At 43.2% G+C, this 20,572-nt stretch overlaps 1 protein-coding gene across 11 annotated transcripts in view; it reads right to left on the reverse strand.

Annotated features, from left to right (window-relative positions):
• Positions 1–20,572, reverse strand: part of KCNIP4 (potassium voltage-gated channel interacting protein 4) — a 420,252-nt gene that overhangs the window by 136,748 nt on the left and 262,932 nt on the right. The window lies entirely within an intron of this gene.

The raw sequence follows: 20,572 nt of genomic DNA on the forward strand, positions 1-20,572 counted from the left end.
GCTAGGCTAAGCCCTTCCACTTGACATGCTACAGGTGAAATTCAAAAAATTAGAAAATCGTGGAAAAGTTCATTTATTTCAGTAATTCAACTTAAAAGGTGAAACTAATATATGAGATAGACTCATGACATGCAAAACGAGATATGTTAGAATTGTTTGTTATAATTGTGATGATCATGGCGTACAGCTGATGAAAACCCCAAATTAACAATCTCAGGTCAGCAGCCTTCCCCATGATTGTGCTTCCTACTGAACCAGACTGACAGACCATTTAAAGGCTCAGGAACCCATTCCAGGTGTTATGGATTGAATAGCTACTGCACCTTTTCACAATATTCTAATTTTCTGAGACTGTTAATTTGGGTTTCCATCAGCTGTACGCCATGATCATCACAATTATAACAAACAAGAGCTTGACATATCTCGCTTTGCTTGTTATGAGTCTCTCTCATGTATTAGTTTCACCTTTTAAGTTGAATTGCTGAAATAAATGCTGAAATAAACTTTTCCACGATATTCTAATTTTTCGAGTTTCACCTGCAGTTTTCTAGATTTTTTTAAAAGGTAAAGCAAATATTACTCCACCTGCCCAAAGTTCATTATGGGATAGCTCAATCAGTACAGCATGAGTCTCTTAATCTCAGAGTCATGGGCCTGAGCCCCACATTGGGTGAAAGATCCCTGCATTGCAGGAGGTTAGACTAGATGAGCCTCATGGTCCCTTCCAACTCTACAATTCTCTGATGCTAAAACAGCATTCTACTGTGGCGATCACACAGGGTCCCCGGACGTTTCACCATCTATCAATCCCTGTGCCACCACTTTATTTCTCACTGCCACCACCCAGGCCCTATCTGGGACAATACTGAGTCCAGTCAGGGTTAAACTGAAACATAAACTTTTGTTTGTTTCTTGCAGTTTAACAAGCATGTGGTTTCATAAACAGTTTCAGTCAATTACATTCATGGAGTGCCTATCCAGACCTATAACTTTTGCTACCTGCTCTCACTCTAAACCACCTCTCAGATATTTACTTGTCTGCCTAGCCCCTAACTGTTCCTGACTCAGCCTATTTCGTTACACTAACTCAACCTACCCACAGACTCTAGCCCAATTCACTCCCACTCCAACCAACCACCCAACTCCCAATGAACTCTTCCCTTTACCCCTCCCAGAGCTGGTTTTATAGTCCCACTGACTCCACCCCCTGGGTTCTGATTGGGTAACCTGTTTAACTATTTCACCTCCAGCACTCTCATATGTTAACGTCACACCTACAACTGTTGCCACTTGCCTATGTTACCATCTTAACAAAGGTGGGCTAGTAGTTTCTCTCTCCCTTTTGTTCCCCACTCCACCCCAAATTTTGGTCAGCACGGTCATTTGGGGATTTTCAGGTTCCAGTCACAATTACAGATTATTTTATTGCAATTTAGAGCTCTTCAAGTAAATAGATAACCTCGCCCACATTTTAAATGGCTCTGTAATCAACACAATAGATGCAATTTATTACTGCAATAGAGACAAATTACATGTCCTTAACTGGAGGAAAGCCACTTACAAGAAAGCCATATGTTAAATATTAGAGAGATAAATATAGTCTCTGATCACTATAAGCTAGAAAGATGAATATAAAATATGTTATGGCAAGGCTGCCATTCTGCTAAACCTGCATCAGTCCAATCCCTTGATTTCACAAATAATTCAGGAGTTTCCAATAAACAGCCCATATAAAACTTCTACATAAAAGGTCATAGAAGCTGTACCAACCATCCCTTTTCAGAACAACCTGTCACAGATAATAAAATTGACAGTGTACATTTATTCATGTGAGAGTTTCTGGTCTTACTGATAAATGAGCACCAGCAACTTCTATCTTTCGGTACGTCACCTTGTAAACACCACTCCCACTTCTGACCATAAATTATTTCAGTTTCTGCAAACACCAAAAACCTCTTTCTACAGAAAATGTATGAAAAGCAACAGTCACAATTTTAGTTCCAACAACAATCTTTCTCCTCTTCCTCCCTCCCTCATACAAGTTTCAATTTTTACACTGAAACTTAGGGAAATGTTGGGCAAACATTATTTAAAGTTCTTAATATGGTATTGGTACTGTTACTTATCTTTCTGTGGAACCGAAGTCAGGTTTAGAAAACTTACGGGAAAGGTCATAGTTCACTAGTAGAACATTTATTCTGAGGTACATCCTAGCCACCATTTTGCTTTGCATGCAAACAGCTCCAGGTTCAATTACTGACATCTTTATGTAGGCCTGTGAAATGATTTCAGGCTCAAGCCCTGAGAAATCCCTTTCAGTTAGTATTGACAATAATGAGCCAGAAGGACCAATAGCCTGGCTTGTTACAAAGTGGCTTTCCATTTTCCTGTAACTCTTTTTGACGCTTACTGTAGTTCATTTCTTTTTGAAAATTAAAATCAGTATAGTGCTATTAAGGATAAGAGAGAGTTACAAAGAAAATTCAGCAGAGTGAACTAAATGTGGCAATCCCACACCTGGTGTGGAAGCAAGCAAAATCAGAGCTGTCAACCATAATTCTTTTCTTAATGAAAGCAACAATGCACAAGTCTAAAACATTTTTTTGTTCCTGATCCAACAGGAAGGATTTAAGCAGCACACTCGGGCCTCAGCCACCATCTCTTCAACTTTTCCCTTGCAGCAAACCTATTCTAAACCACCCTGTGATCTTAGCTAGCATGAGATGGGGCTAATACAACACAGCTGCATTGCTGATAGATACTCAGACCATAGAAATACAATTGGTAGAGAGGGCTCTGTATGATGTCATTTCCTTTCTTCCTGGAAAGGAAGGAGCTTATAGAACTTCCTGTTCCTCTCTCTCTTCCTTTGACCATTATTGGTTGCAGACATGCCATTGCTCCAGCTTTAAACACATGCATGAAACTGTTTATACTGTAACTATAAATATTTTGCCTGCATAGCTTTTACTGCTGCCATTGCTGTACAACGAATGCAAGATTATACGCAAGTAAATATTTTTAAACCTTCTTCCCCAGCTTTTGCCTGATTCTTTTTAAAGTGAAGTAAGAAAGGGAAATTAGGGACGCGGGTGGCACTGTGGGTTAAACCACAGAGCCTTGGGCTTGCCAATCAGAAGGTCAGCGGTTCGAATCCCCGCGACGGGGTGAGCTCCCATTGCTCAGTCCCAGCTCCTGCCAACCTAGAAGTTTGAAAGCACATCAAAGTGCAAGTAGATAAATAGGTACCGCACTGGCGGGAAGGTAAACGGCATTTCCGTGCGCTGCTCTGGTTCGCCAGAAGCGGCTTAGTCATGCTGGCCACATGACCCGGAAGCTGTACGCCGGCTCCCTTGGCCAATAAAGTGAGATGAGTGCCTCAACCCCAGAGTGGGTCATGACTGGACCTAATGGTCAGGGGTCGCTTTACCTTTACCTTTAAGAAAGGGAAATTAGGGACACGGGTGGCGATCAGAAGTTCGACGGTTCAAGGCCCCGTGACAGGGTGAGCTCCTATTGCTTGGTCCCAGCTTCTGCCAACCTAGCAGTTCGAAAGCACGCCAAAAAGGGCAAGTAGATAAATAGGTACTGCTCCGGCGGGAAGGTAAACAGTGTTTCCATGCGCTGCTCTGGTTTCACCAGAAGCGGCTTAGTCATGCTGACCACATGACCTGGAAAAACTGTCTGCAGACAAACATCGGCTCCGTTGGCCAGTAAAGTGAGATGAGCACTGCAACCTCAGAATCGTTCGCAACTGGGGTCCTTTTCTTCCCCTCCCTCTTTTAAGAAAGGGAAGCCAGCTTGCTTCATCTTACTGCCATCATCCCCACCCAGAGATTCCTGCTGTAGCTACAGCTGTTGGGAGGCTTGCTGTCTCCCCCACTTGGAGGACTGCCGCTGCTGCTACAGAAGCAAAGAGGACTGCAGAGAGGACTGCAGGGACCATGTTCCTGGGCAGGCAGACAAAGTGGAACAGCTGCTGCCCCAGCTGGGCGTGGTACAGCTGCTGGGGCCGTGTTATAAAGCCTGCCTGCTAGATTGAATCCCTCATTTTGGGGGAGGATATCTGCAATTAAAATGAACGTGCTAAAGAGGATGCTGTTTTTGTTCTGATCGATTCCAGTGGTTGGTGGGGCGGGACGCTTCAAGGAGTGGCAAAGAGACATATGCAAATAATTGCATAGTCAAAAAAACAACAACACCACGCTAGAAAGGAGAACAAGAAGCTATGAATGGAATGTTACAATTGTCCGTGTTAGTACCTAACACGTGTTAATACCTAAAGCATAGGGACGTGGGTGGCACTGTGGGTAAAACCTCAGTGCCTAGGACTTGCAGATCGTATGGTCGGCGGTTCGAATCCCCACGGTGGGGTGAGCTCCCGGCGTTCGGTCCCAGCGCCTGCCAACCTAGCAGTTCGAAAGCACTCTTAAGTGCAAGTAGATAAATAGGGACCGCTTTATAGCGGGAAGGTAAATGGCGTTTCCGTGTGCTGTGCTGGTGTTGGCTCGCCAGCTGCAGCTTCGTCACGCTGGCCACGTGACCCGGAAGTGTCTTCGGACGGTGCCGGCTCATGGCCTCTAGAGCGAGATGAGCACGCAACCCTAGAGTCGGACACGACTGGCCCGTACGGGCAGGGGTACCTTTACCTTTACCTTTATAAGTAGAATCCCCTGTGGTATTATGAATTGTATATTTTTCTTTGCTGAAAGGAGACCTTTGGGTGACAAGCGCCTAATATGTTTAATAAATAAAAGAATAAAATAATCGCTTTGTAAGTATCATCATGGCTACTTTGGGGTTTGTAAGCAAAATTGTTAACTAAATAAATTAACTCCCTGCTAACACCTATCAAAGCCATGCTGGGCTCATGGACCATGTCTGATTGCACACTGTTACAGACTGCTGTGCAAAGTGAAATAAAAGGCAATGAACAAACCACAGATTTGTACGAAATATATCCTTATTTTTGTTAATTTTTATCTTTCCCCCTTTATAGTTTTGTCAACTTCTGGATTGTTCATCAGCAGGGAATTATCACTGGCCAGAGTCCTTTCCTTGGCGCCCAGCCCCAAATCTCCACCGTTAACTCTGAGCAAATCTGTGCCTAAAACAAGGCTTTTAAAGCAATAAAAAAATCTGTGGACTCACTCACTTTACCTCACTAAAAGGTAAAGATAAAGGACCCCTGACAGTTAAGTCCAGTCGCAGACGAATCGGGGGTTGCGGCACTCATCTCGCTTTACTTGCCGAGGGAGCCGGCATTTGTCCACAGACAGTTTTTCTGGGTGATGTGGCCAGCATGACTAAGCCGCTTCTGGTGCAATGGAACACCGAAACCAGAGCAGTGCACAGAAACGCCAGAGCGGTACCTATTTATCTACTTGCACTTTTTGGTGTGCTTTCGAACTGCTAGGTTGGCAGGAGCTGGGACCAAGCAACAGGAGTTCACTCCGTCGCGGGGATTCAAACTGCCGACCTTCTGATTGGCAAGCCCAAGAGGCTCAGTGGTTTAGACCACAGTTCACTACATAACAATAAAAAGCAAGGTATACCACTGTATAAGATTACCTGGTATCAAGTCACAATGTAAGGATTTCTTTGTAATCTAAAATTAATGAAATCTATTAATGGAATTGTGGAATATGTCTGTTAGCCTGTTGGCTTCAACTAACAATGTTTTCATTCACATCTTATCGCCATGCACTGCTAAATAAAACTTGCTTAAATTCACCGTTTAAATAAAAAGGTGAGATCAAACTGTAATTAGCTTTAACTTTTATTGTCGAATCCATCGGAGCCAAACTTTTTTTTTTTCCTCAAAGGAAAACGGGATAGCCATTATAAATGAGATATTATCTTGAAGCATTGTTTAAAATGTTTATTCATTCATTCTTTTCCCTGCCCTTTCCAAATTTAAACTTGTTTTGCACCTGAATTACCGTATTTTCGCCCTATAGGATGCACCGTCCCATAAGGCGCACCTAGTTTTTTTGGGGGAAAATAAACGGAAAAAAATTTATTTCCCCCCCAGGTGCGGGGCTGGGGCGGGGGAAGCCCGAGCTTCCCCCGACCCCAGACCCCAGAACAGGCAACTCTCCGCAAGCCGCGGGAGCCCAGTGCTGGGCTCCTGCGCCTTGCGGAGAGCTGCACCAAGCCTGGGGGCGCTGAGCTCAGCGCGCGCAGGATTCAGCATGCAGGCAACTCTCCGCAAGCCACGGGAGCCCAGCGCCGGGCTCCTGCGCCTTGCGGAAAGCTACCCGGAGCCCCGGCGCGACTGCTCAGCGCGCCGGGGCTTCGGGATAAGAGGCAGCTCTGCACAAGCCGGGGGAGGGCTCCCGCGGCTTGCGCAGGGCTACCCAAAGCCCCCGCGCAACTGCTCAGCGCACCCGGGCTTTGGGGTGCAGGCAGCTCTGTGCAAGCCGGGGGAGCCCGGGGGGAACTCCTGCGGGCTCCCAAGGCTTGCAGATAGCTTCCTGAAGCCTGGAGAGGGAGAGGGGTCAGTGCGCACCGACCCCTCTCGCTCTCCAGGCTTCAGCGAAAGCCTGCATTCGCCCCATAGGACGCACACACATTTCCCCTTCATTTTTGGAGGGGAAAAAGTGCGTCCTATAGGGCGAAAAATACGGTATATAAATTCAAATCTACACTCAACTGTTCTAACCATTTTCCAGTGTGCGAATAAACCATTCAAAATTGCTTGCAACTTTTTTTAAAGAACTGGTCTTTGTGCTCAAACTTAAACATTCAAAACCTGCATGGTCCCAATTCTACAATTCTAAGATTCTATGTCTCAAATGGGGTAACAAAAATCTCTCACAGCTTATGAAAATTTAGGTTAAGGATGTTTGAAAATCAGGCTAATTGTTTTACATTCTTAGCATAAAAATAACTGAATCTTAGCAAGCTATTTAATCACATAATTCCCAATAGCTTTGACGAAGCTTATACTGTCTAAATTACGTAGCCCACTTTGAAACGCTTAACCTAGAAATATAAATTTAGCTACTCAGAGTTGAAAATTGTGGGTGGAACAGTTAACAGTATTTTGACTGCAACAGTAAACAATTTAAAAAATACACTGAGGTTTTTTTTTGTAAGATCTATTAAGAATGCATTTGAAACACTGAACCCTCCAAAACAATTATGGTTTATATATGTGTGTGTGTGTGTGTGTAAGTCATTCTGATATTGCAAGGATTTCCACCTGTGCTACAATTCTTCCTTTCCCCTTTCCATGCCCGCACATGCCCCCACCCTTTACTGGGTTTCCCCCAACCTTCTGGAGCGGGTGGGGGACATTGGGGGAGATGACAAGCAGAGAAAGTCCTGTTGTGCAAGTTCTTGCAATAATGGAGTCAATTAATTGGTTCCAACCCTGTATATGAACAGTATTATTATTATTATATTGTGATGTGTGCTAAGTCCCTACCTATAGTCATTGTATACATATGATTGTGTATCATCTGACCTGTCTACTGCAATTATTAAGTTTGCAGATGACACCACCATAATGGGTTTAATAACAGGTGGAGACGAATCAGCATATAGAGGGGAGGTCCAAAAAATATCTATATGGTGCCTAGGGAACAACTTGCACCTGAATATCAGCAAGACAAAGGAGATGGTGTTGGACTTTCGGAGGAAAAGAGGAGAACTAGCCCTGCTGTACATCGGGGAGGGCTGTGTCACTGTTATCTCAGTGAAGACCTTACTTGGAAAATCAATACAACCCAGGTGGTTAAGGAAGCCCAACAGAGACTCCATCTCCTCAGAGTATTGCGAAAGAACAATGTCAACCAACATTTGATTATCTCCTTCTACCGGTCCACAATAGAAAGTGTTCTTTCATACTGCATCACGGTGTGGTACGCTGGTTTGACATCAACTGATAGGAAGTGCCTACAGAGGGTGGTAAATACAGCACAAGATATTATGGGCTGTCCCATGAATCCACTGGATGAAGAACGTTGCCTCAGGAGAGTGAGGAAAATTCTCAGGGATGATTCACACCCTGGCCGGCACTTTCTTGATCTCTTGCCCTCAGGCAGAAGATATAGAAACACGATTTGTCGCACCAACAGGGTAAAGAACAGCTTCTATCCGTGGGCTGTTAGGCTGCTGAATGAAAAGATAACAACAGGGCAACTGACTTTTGGGTTTGGTGGGTGTGCGTCAGTAAACAAGGGGAATTAAGACTAAGAGAGCTTAATGGGAATGCTCATGTAATCTCACTGTATACAAGTTGTACAAGTGACAATAAAGTATTTCAATTTCAATTCAATTCAATTTCAATTATTATGGTCCTTGCAGATGACCACAGTGCCTGGAGATGAAAAGCCAGGTGATGTATCTACAGCAGTGACCAGAGGCCGAATGACCACTGAGAGGAGTGCAGAGAGAAGAAACGCTTTGGTGCATCTGCAGCAGCACAACCAGACACCTTCATCTGCCCCAGCTGCAACAAAACATGTCTCTCCTGTAGTGGTCTCTACAGCTATGTCAGGTTCTGTACCTCTCCAATGGCTGGACTTCACCCAGGGCTGGATTTCGGTTTGATGAGGCCCTAAGCTACTGAAGGTAACGGGACCCTTTATATGTCCAGCGGTCCTTTGTCAACAACAAATTGTCACTGTTTTTTGTGTTGAATATATGCTCTATGGTAATTTATGGACCTAATAGGTCTCTAAAGCCATTTGCACATAACCAAATATGTATTCTATCAAAGTAATTGTTGAACTGAAATACAATTATTAATACTGGGGAAAAAATTGGGGCCCCCAAGAGAGTGGGGCCCTAAGCTATAGCTTGTTTATCTTATATGTAAATCTGGCACTGACTTCACCCCTGAAAGGAAACTCATCCACTGTCTCCCAAGACAGATAGACGCCAACAATACACAACAATAAAAAAAATCTTGTCTGGCAAACTAACCAGAGTTATAACAAGTACAGTCGTACCTTGGATCTCAATGTTAGTTGTCAAACGTTTTGGGTCCTGGGCGATCAAAAACTGGAAGTTGAGTGTTCTGGTTTCCGAACATTTTTTGGGAACCCAAACGTCCAATGCGGCTTCTGATTGGCTGCAGGAGCTTCTTGCAGCCAATCGGAAGCTGCGCTTTGGTTTCTGAACATTTGGGAAGTCAAACAGACTTCCAGAACGGATTCTGTTCAACTTCCAAGTTACGACTGTACGTTCTAGAGGAGAGATGGGTAACCTTTGACTCTCCAAACATTGCTGAACTCCAGATGCAATCAATTTCAGCCAGCATGGCCAATGATCAGGAGTCATAGCTCAAAAACTGTGGAGGACAACCACAGTTTCTGCACAAGTGCATTGTTTTGTTTTCTAGTAACTTTAGGGTTGCCACACGTCTGGAATTCCAATGAAGGAATTAGCATCCAGGGGGATTTAAGAAAATTGGCAAAATGTCCGGATTTTTGAAATTTCCCAACAACTTTTTGTGTCTGGACTTTTACTTCTTGAAATGTGGCAAATTAAGTACAGTGGTACCTTGGAAGTCGAACGGAATCCATTCCGGAAGTCCATTCCACCGGCTGCAGGAATCTTCTGAAGCCAATTGGAAGCCACGGAAACCCCGTCAGATGTTCAGCTTCCAAAAATAGTTCGCAAACCAGAACAGTCACTTTCAGGTTTGCAACTTTCGGGAGCCAAAACATTCGGGAACGAAGCTGTTCAGCTTCCAAGTACGACTCTAACTTATGTGAAGGGAAGTACAAAAAATGTACTCAACAACACCCAGTGAGGTAAGGTCAAATCACCTTGGTGACCCCAAGTGGTTTTTGTGGGATAGGGGCCAGCCCTCTCAGCTGTGCACTAGACTGAATATGTAGGACCTACTGTAGAAAGATAAAATACAGTGGTACCTCGGGTTAAGTACTTAATTTGTTCTGGAGGTCAGTTCTTAACCTGAAACTGTTCTTAACCTGAAGCACCACTTTAGCTAACGGGGCCTCCTGCTGCCGATGCGCTGCGGGAGCACGATTTCTGTTCTCATCCTGAAGCAAAGTTCTTAACTTGAAGCACTATTTCTGGATTAACGGAGTCTGTAACCTGAAGCATATGTAACCTGAAGCATATGTAACCTGAGGTACCACTGTATAGAAACCATACACACACTTGCTGTCCCAATGTACAGCACTTAAATGTTAAAAATACCCAAAACCACATACCTTAGAATTGGAATACTATTAATTAACATCTAATCAGAGCTATTCAAAGTTCCAACTCTGAGCTGACATGAAACGAGCGTTTTAATGGACTGAAATTAATACCATTCCTGGATTAAGTATCTTCTCTATCATAATCTCAAATTTCTTTCTCTTCAGCCATTTGTGCATGCTTCAAAGTTGGTATTATACCCATACGACATAAAAAGGAACAAAAGCTCATTAAACTCCATTGTTGCAGTCAAATGCTAGGTGCTTTGAAACATCCTGTGACAGTCATGGGATTCAGCAAAATCATTTCAGAATGAAGTGGACTTTTTGGAAGGTGACTACAGTCTAATTATTTGGAGGAATTTGAAATGCTATTTTCTCAGTGCAGTTGTTTGACTTCTTCAATTCACTGGCCTTAAACAAGGACATCATTAACCTGGCATTTCCGCATTTTAGCATAATATTTGCAAGTTAATTAAATGCTAATGTAAAAGTATCACTCATATCACCTACAGACGAGAATGTGGGTGTTTCAATTACTTCAGAATTTACAGCTCATCAAGTTGTGAAGGGTGAATGGAAACTTTTATGAAATTGCTAAACAGTAATTAACACATAATTAATACCAGAGAAAGTTCTGAAAATGGTGCATTTCATTAAAGTCTTACTAAAAAAATAGTAACTGCCCCAAGCATGTACACATTAAAAAAAAATGTAGCATTTCTCAACAAAAAGAGCGGTACTTTGGGGCATGCAAGAGGTGCAATTTAACTGGACCTTTAAAAATGTATTTCCTTCATTCCACTCTTCTTCTTCTTCTTCTTCTTCTTCTTCTTCTTCTTCTTCTTCTTCTTCTCCTCCTCCTCAATTATTATTAACTTAAATTCTTTCAAACATATAACAACATACATATACACACTAAAATAACCCGCCCATACCAGAAGCCCAATCGCCTTCTAAATCCGGCCCATGGACGGTCTGGGAAGCAGTGTGTTTTTACATGAGTAGAATGTGTCCTTTTATTTAAAATGGATCTCTGGGTTATTTGTGGGGCATAGGAATTTGTTCTTCTTTTTTCTTCAAAATATAGTCTGGGCCCCCCACAAGGTCTGAGGGACAGTGGACCGGCCCCCTGCTGAAAAAGTTTGCTGACCCCTGCCTTAAAAGGCCAGCACCAACACTTTGAATTACATTTTTTAATCTCCTGATGTGAATGCAAACTACACAATTAACTTAACATGTAGTTAAGTCCTTCATTAAGAGAGCAGCCTAGTTTAATGAGAAGAAGAAACTAAATGAAAAATAAGATAAAATGTGACCATTTCATCAGAAGTTCCAAGTATATCATTGCTGCTCTCTGCTGGTCAAAAGAATAAAACCAAACTTAAGCAACACAAAACAATACAAAAAAAGAACAGAAGTGTTTCCCAGCCTCCTCTTCCCTTGGAAAAAATTGGTTCAATAATAAGGAATCGCTAGAATGGATGATGTCTACTAATCACATATCTATCTGCACTGTTGTATCAAACTGTTCTTATTCTGCACTGCACAGTGATCAGAAATATAAGATCATAAAGTATATCAGGCTGCAATCCTGCACACACTGACCTAGGAATATATCCCATCTATCCAAATAAGAATAACTTCTCAGTAGAGTCGACATACAATTGTGTTGTCATACTCTGTAATGGGTAGGCAAACTAAGGCCCGGGGCCTGGATGCAGGCGAATCGCCTTCTAAATCTGGCCTGTGAACAGTCCGGGAATCAGCGTGTTTTTACATGAGTAGAATGTGTCCTTTTATTTAAAATGCATGACCCCATGGACCAGAGCACGCCAGGCACTCCTGTCTTCCACTGCCACCCGCAGTTTGGTCAAACTCATGCTGGTAGCTTCAAGAACACTGTCCAACTATCTCGTCCTCTGTCGTCCCCTTCTCCTTGTGCCCTCAATCTTTCCCAACATCAGGGTCTTTTCCAGGGAGTCTTCTCTTCTCATGAGGTGGCCAAAATATTGGAGCCTCAGCTTCAGGATCTGTCCTTCCAGTGAGCACTCAGGGCTGATTTACTTATTCTCAGCTAAATACATAGATACAGGGTTGCAGCCACAATATGCTTTGGGAGGTGTGGCAACCAGAACAGTATCGTAAGTGTGTATATTGAGGTAGACTAATTTTCTGACCTCCAGGCAGTGGCGTAGCGTGGGGGTGCAGGGGGGCCCGGCCGCACCGGGCGCAACATCTGGGGGTTAGGGTTAGGGGGCACAAATCCACGGGTTAGGGGGTGCAAATTACTTGCCTTGCCCCGGGTGCTGACAACCCACGCTACGCCACTGCCTCCAGGCCACAGTTTTGTGAGTCCCAGCTTTTGGGCTCAGTACAGAAGAAGTTATCAATTACATGATTTTCTTACAATCAAGCCATTAATTGCTTTAGAGGGGGGGAAACATCACAGGTTGAAAGGTGAAATATCTGTAATTAACAGTGTCAAGATTCATTAGAGTCACTGTTACAGGATTATCATTAAGGCACCTTCAGGTTTTCCTCATTTAACATAATGAATATGTGTTGCCACTTATAAACTGGATAAGTGTGAAGCAGTCCACTGATCTTCACTAGGTACGTCCAGGGTCTGTGCAATGATGTCCTTTTGCAGCAAAGTCCCTACTGCCTCCAGATATCCCCAGGTAAAGTTTTTACCCAAACGGATGAAACAGAACCACTAGTTTATGGACCATTTCTATTTATCTGGTTTTTAATATTTATACAAAGTCTGCATAATTGGTAAACTTGGAAAAATACGATTAGCATCATTATGCAGTAGGGTTCTGTATCAGTGCTCTATCCTTAAAAGGGGGGGGGGGGAGAGAGAAAGCCACAAAAACAGAAACTAAAAGCAAGATCAGTAACACTGCACAGTTTTAATTTTAAAAATGGTATATTTTTATTTAAAAAAAAAAATACTTGGTTCTGATAAATCCCATTTTTGTGATTCATTGCGGTGCATTTCATGAGTCACTCGCCAAATCCATTTGTTACTGAGTCAAAACAGATCAGACTTTTCTCTCATTATCCCAACAGGCTGTTCCGCTGTTCCTTCCTTCCTTTCCCCCCTCTCCTCCTCCACAAACACACAGGCAAACACAAACTTCCCGTTTAGGGGAAGTTTTTAATGTTTAAAGTTTTATTCTGTTTTTAATGTTCTTTTGAAAGCCGCCCAGAGTGTCTGGGGAAACCCAGCCAGATGGGCGGGGTAGAAATAATATTACTACTACTACTACAGTGGTGCCCCGCAAGACGAATGCCTCGCAAGACGGAAAACTCGCTAGACGAAAGGGTTTTCCGTTTTTTGAGCTGCTTCGCAAGACGAATTTCCCTATGGGCTTGCTTCGCAAGATGAAAACGTCTTGCAAATTTGTTTCCTTTTTCTTAACACCATTAATACAGTTGCGACTTGACTTCGAGGAGCAACTCATAGAACGCAGTGTACATAGTAGCCTTTTTTGAGGTTTTTAAAGACTTTGGTGATTTTTGAAGCTTTTCCAAAACTTCTTTTGTAGCCATTTGGTAAGTTAAGCTTTTAAAACTTTTTTGGGGGGTTTTGGATTTTGGGTTGGGGTGTTTGGAATTCAAGGACTTGGTGTTGGGGAGGGGTTTGCAAGAATCTGGAAGCTTGTGTGTTTTTTTCTGCATTTTTCTGATTTTTTGTGACCATTGGGGCACTCTGCTGTTTTTTAAAAAAAATTCTGGATTTGAATTTCTGTGTGCTGGGTGGCTGGGGGAACAGTTGGGGAGGGGTTTGCAAGAATCTGGAAGCTTGTTTTTCCCCCCTGCATTTTTATGATTTTCTGTGACCATTGGGCCACTCTTTTTAAAAAAATTCTGGGTTTGAATTTTGAAATGCTCTTTACAGTATGTGTGACTTTAAAGAGCACTTAATAAACTCTTGTTGTACCAAATTTGGCTTTGTTTGGACTTTTTTTGACCATAGGAACGCATTAATTGATTTTCAATGCATTCCTATGGGATTTCGTGCTTCGCAAGACGAAAAATTCGCTAGACGAAAAATTCGTGGAACGAATTAATTTCATCTTGCGAGGCACCACTGTACTACTATTACTACTACTACTACTACTACTACTACAGGCATGCAATCCATTCTATCATCTCTATACATGCTCCCCACTCCCCAGTACACAAGAGCCCTTATAGAGTCCTTTGTAGGTTCTCCATCGGTAGGAGAAAATAACAGAGGCCAACCAGAGAATATTGAGAAGCAAAGCAGCTAGTAAGCCTGATCTTTATTAACGCTGTTGCAATAGGGTACTCCCCTCACACGCAGGAGGACAGAGGAGGACCCAGAACAAAGGTGTGCCTCCCCTTATATAGACATTTTTAAATTCCCTGCCCTGGAGCTCAAGACCATCCCCAGAAACATCATACATACATCAGAGAAGGGGTGTAGCCCAAGACCACACCCCCAGATACATCATACCTACATCACAGAAAAGGTGGTCTACAACAGAAATTTGAATGTTGTTGTTTTCCCTGTCTGCCAGGTTATCTGATAATGCCTTATCTGATTGCCTTTCCTGGTAGTCTGGCCATTCCTTTGAGATGGTGATTACCCAATTCCTGAGACAATGGGAAGGTTCCCTCATCCCTTCCCTCCTTGCAGAGAAACATTTGGTCAGTTTGGGAGTCAAAATGGTTTCAGGACGGTCTTCCTGTGCTGCTCCAGACATGTGGTTTATATATTTAAGTACGTGTTTGCTTGGTACATTTATGAACATTATATATCTGAGCTCTTAAAATTCTTATAACAGAGACGGTACTCCACCACCAGCGGAGAAGCAACTCAGGTAATGGAGGCAGTAGCAGCAGAGCAGCACAGCATTCTGCCACTGGGCAGGAAGCGAGATTCAGCAAGCAGCTGTAAAATTGCACATGTCTGATTTTATTGTTCTCTTTTAGCTTCTCATTCTATTTTTTTTTAAATGAAATATCAAATTATATCAGACAAGCAAGGAGATAAAAAAGAAAAGAAAAGCATTACATAGCAGCCATTGCTTTATACTAATTGGGGGGACGTGGGTGGCGCTGTGGTCTAAACCACTGAGCCTCTTGGGTTTGCCAATCAGAAGGTCAGCAGTTCAAATCCCCACGACGGAGTCAGCTCCCATTGCTCTGTCCCAGTTCTTGCCAACCTAGCAGTTTGAAAGCACGTCAAAGTGCAAGTAGATAAAAAGGCACTGCTGCGGCAGGAAGGTAAATGGCATTTCTGTGCACTCTGGTTACCGTCACGGTGTCCCATTGTGTCACAAGCGGTCTAGTCCTGCTGGCCACATGACACGGAAAGATGTCTGTGGACAAACACTGGTTTCCTCGGCCTGAAAAGCGAGAAGAGCGCCGCAACCCCATAGTCACCTTTGACTGGACTTAACCGTCCAGTGGTCCTTGACCCTTAACTTTATTACGAATTGCAGCTTAACGATTGTCAAAACTAAGCATCAGGACAGCATCCTCCCCAGATAAATATGGAACTGGCTATCAGATATTCTGTTCAAATGAAATGCTAAGGAAATAGTTCCATACCTTAAAAAAAAAAACATTTTTAAAGAGAGGGGTCTAAAATTCATCTTCACTTTTTGAAAGTTTAACAGGAAAACCATTAGAAGCTGTATTCTCCACCCCACCCCTACCCCAATAATTTTTTTAAAAAAATATGTGGATTCCCCAAAATGCTGTTGAGGAAGATGTGGAGCAGTATTTAATTTCTGTTTAAAAGATGCTGCGGTTGCCCTGCCATCTGCACTATCGGTGGAATCTCTCCTGAAGTGTGTGGGAACAGACTACAGTTGTTTGGCAGTGGGCAAAAGAAGCTCTAGATGTGCTCAGAGGAACTTCTATTTATTATACAGTGGTACCTCAGGTTACAGACGTTTCAGGTTACAGACTCTGCTAACCCAGAAATAGTACCTCAGGTTAAGAACTTTGCTACAGGATGAGAACAGAAATCATGCTCCAGCGGCGCAGCGGCAGCGGGAGGTCCCATTAGCTAAAATGGTGCTTCAGGTTAAGAACAGTTTCAGGTTAAGAACGGACCTCCGGAACAAATTAAGTTCTTAACCCGACGTACCACTGTATATGTCTTTGTGTCCATTTCTTTAAGGCAGGAGCACAGTCAAAAAGCAGGTAGTGCTCTGTAGCCTAAAGGGAGAGGAATGAGGTTACAGGACCAAGGCAAAGGCTGCAAGCCCAGGTGCACTTGCTTGCGAGTAAAGCCCCATTGGACACGGTGCTGTCTCGGCAACATCTCTCTAGCTCCCACGTAATGTTATAGGATTACTCTGTTGTATTCCACACATTAAAAATACTTGCCTCAACTCTTTCCACAAGAGGAATTTTGGACTCAGTATGAATTTAGGAATTAAGGGTTTAGTGAAGACTGACAGCTAGCTGTCATTAATTGCACCTCACTTTCATTTATAATAAATGCTCCTGAGAGCAAAAAAATGGTCACACAGTTTCCTTAAGCAAATAACAGAACATTTCAGCTAAATCACTTGAGCCATAATCCGTCCGCTTCAAGTATAATGACACTAGTTTCACTTCAGCAGCCGAGAATGCGAAATTGACGGCAACAAATCCAAGGGAATATAGTAATTACCTTCTTAGATGGTATACGGATTTAAGCCCTTCTCCAATTGGTAGCTGATTTAAAAAGATCTCTCTGAAAAGAACTGCACAGGTGAATTCACCTGCCTCTGTATCCTGCTACCCAAAGACACACTATGCAGACAGAGACTTAGGCGCTGAAGAAATTAGCAACATTTTCAGGTGGTCAGAATCCAACAGTTACCATGAGGCGGAGGGGGGAGCCCTCTGGAGACTGAGCACACTTGTTCTTCGCTAGTTCTATCCCCTCTATCCGCAGCTCAGTCACCTTCCTGTTTGAAGCAAGGAGCCTTTTCCAAACGTGGAGTCTCTCTCTCTGCATTTTAGGACTCTGATTCTCCAAGGTTGCAAAATGCATAGGGAGCCTCTGAAAGTACAAAAGGCTCCTTGCGGTATCTGTTTGCCTTCTATGGGTTGGAAGGCAACAAGAAACGGAATGGATGTGTGTGTGTGTGTGCGCGCGCGCGCGTGCGCGTGTGTGCGTGTGTGTGTGCTGCCTCCCCCTCAGCTATTTATATAACTCTCAAGCATAATATTCAGTGTGTATTGTGTGATCTGGGCATCATGGGGATGGAGTTTTAGAAGGGTGGAAGTTTGGAGGTTTTTAAGCAGAGTTTGGATGGCCATCTGTCACAGATGCTTGAGATTTAATAATAATAATAATAATAATAATAATAATAATAATAATAATAATATTTATACCCCGCCCATCTGGCTGGGTTTTCCCAGCCACAGCATACCTAAAAACATAATAAAACATCAAGCTCTCCTGATACAGGGCTGCCTTCAGATGTCTTCTAAAAGTTGTGCAATTCTTTATCTCCTTGACATCTGATAGGAGGGCGTTCCACAGGGTGGGCGCCACTACCGAGAAGGCCCTGTAACTTTGCTTCTCACAGTGAGGGAACCGCCAGAAGGCCCTCGAAGCTGGACCTCAGTGTCCAGGCAGAACAATGGGGTTGGAGATGCTCCTTCAAGTATACAGGGCAGAGGCCACTTAGGGCTTTAAAGGTCAGCACCCACACTTTGAATTGTGCTCAAAAACGTACTGGGAACCAGTGAAGATCCTTATGAGAAAGGATTAGGTGCCTTGGGAAAGAGCAGGTTGGATTTAAAACACACCGCTTTGATATATGACTTCCTTTATTCTACTGTTACATTTTATGATATTAAAGGGACGCTGAATGGGGAAAAGAAAGAGTGAGAGACTACAAAGAGTACTGTGACACCATAAATACTAAACAATTTGATGGGACTGGGAGCAGCCCAGCCCATTTCGCATCCTGAGGTGAAACAGAAAGGCGGTGTCTGTATGGGCAATTTATCCAGAAGATATTTATATTTCGAGGAGTTAGTGATCGAACTCAGTTGCCCTCTTCCTGCCCCCTGTTCCTTCCTTTTCCCTATTTTTTGTTAAGCTCTTTGATGGCATGAGAACAGCCTTTAATGTCCTAATCTGTTGGAAGGAAGAGATAGTGATGAGTACCTTCTTTGATGTTGGAAATTGTTTCAAGAAAGTGAGGCATTGGGAGAAGGTGGCTAATGAATAATCTGCACGTAGCTAGTGAACTATGGACACGGGTGGCACTGTGGGTTAAACACCAGAACCTAGGACTTGCTGAACAGAAGGTCGCCGGTTTGAATCCCCGCGACGGGGTGAACTCCTGTTGCTCGGTCCCTGCTCCTGCCAACCTAGCAGTTCGAGAGCACATCAAAGTGCAAGTAGATAAATAGGTAGCGCTCCAGCAGGAAGGTAAATGGCGTTTCCGTGCACTGCTCTGGTTCGCCAGAAGCAGCTTAGTCACCAATAAAGCGAGATGAGCGCCGCAACCCCAGAGTCGGCCACGACTGGACCTAATGGTCAGGGGTCCCTTTACCTTTACCTTTAGCTAGTGAACTGCAAGCAGTGATCTGCAATCCACACAGGTTAGCTATGTATAAATCAGATGGTGCTGGGCATAGTTTTTTAGAAGCTCGTTCACGGACTGGTCGATTGCAGGGCCGTGCAACCTGAGGCAACCTGGGGGAGTCGCTTCGCCACTTCTTGAGGGCTTCCAAGTGGCAGATTCAAGTGCTTGCTTGGTAATGTATATAATGTTTGCTGTACAGAATAAAATCTTCAATCTTCTCTCACTCACTTGTGTTTGTATTGCCTCTGAATCTCATTTTAAAAGAACCACCTTGCATTTGGCAAGACACTGTCCTGCATGCTCTCTCCCTCAGCCTCAGCCGCACAAAACAACTGTGTCCATACAAAAGGGAGCACACAATTGGTGCCAAAGAAGGACAGAACTTTCTTTATGTATGCAACAACAGCAGCAAGAATACTGATTGCAAAGTATTGGAAGACACAAGATTTACCCACCCTGGAAGAGTGGCAGATGAAGGTGATGGACTATATGGAATTGGCCGAAATGACTGGCAGAATCCGAGACCAGGGAGAAGAGTTGGTGGAAGAGGATTGGAAGAAATTTAAAGACTATCTGCAGAAACACTGTAAAATTAACGAATGTTAAAATGATGTTGGATTGAAAATAAGTGGCATTAGCAACAAAGTTAACAAGAGTATGCAAAACTGAACTGAAAATGGATGAAAATATAGAGTTATAATATGTTAAGATATAGAGTTAAGATAAACGAAAGAGGGTAAGGATTTGCTGATTTGATTATTTAAATGGGGATACAAGAAGGGGAGGTGTGAGGAGGCCAAGGAAATAAGATAATGAGTTAGGGTTACAAAAATGGATTTGTTTTTCTTCTTCTTCTTATTTTATGTATTTTTCTATGTTGCTTTTATTGTATTTCTTTCTTTTTATATGATCTTTTAAATTTATGTTTTTGTAAAACTCCAATAAATATCTTTTTTAAAAAAAGTGGTGGCTTCTAGGTTCTGGCGAGATTTCACAAAAGCCCCGGGAGATCTTGCCAGAGCCTGGAAGCCAACCCCATAAACACTTCTCACTTGTCTGGTGGTGGTGATGGTGGGATGACTGGTTGACTGGTTCTGCTGCTCCTGTGGATCTTGCCGCCCGAAACAGACTGCTTTGTATTTCCTCATTAAAAGGCCGGCCTCAGTCCTGACATAACTTAGCTTTCAGGAACCAGCGTCTACTTCTGTCAGACTGTTGTTTTTCCTGCAACAGACTGGGGGGTGTGAAGCTACCTTTCTTGTACAACAGAATAATTATTTTAGGAAATGCCGACTGTCAGTACTAAGGAGAGGGTTGGGAAGGCTTTCTTCCCTTCTTATTCAACAAGAATTAAGAAGAACGAGCAGTGGAGGGATTTTATGACAGGGCTGCATAAAAAGCTAATATTAAATTCAGCACTCGGCTTAGTTTGGGCTCATACGGATTAATTATGTAAAAGTACACTAGGGGAAGCCACACATTTGTGTAAACGTTTTGTGCCAACAAAGAATTTTGTCAGCCCCTCAACAGAGAGTGAGAGCAGAGCTGTTTGCTTTGTTAGCGATTCTGTTATCATGAGATGTCATTCAAAAGAATGGCAGCTCATTCATTATGTAGCTGAGGATTTTTGAATTAAAGCATATCGGGAGGTGTGGATCAGAAAACATGCTCTGGGCTGAAGAAGTCTATTTAACTGTCATGGATGAATCCTGCTAGAATGCATACAGAATTATTTGAAATGCAGGTGGCGCTGTGGGTTAAACCACTGAGCCTAGGACTTGCTGATCAGATGGTCGGAGGTTCAAA

This window comes from Podarcis filfolensis (assembly GCF_964270895.1).
Source record: "Podarcis filfolensis genome assembly, chromosome: 9".
NCBI classification, from domain to species: Eukaryota; Metazoa; Chordata; class Lepidosauria; order Squamata; family Lacertidae; genus Podarcis; species Podarcis filfolensis.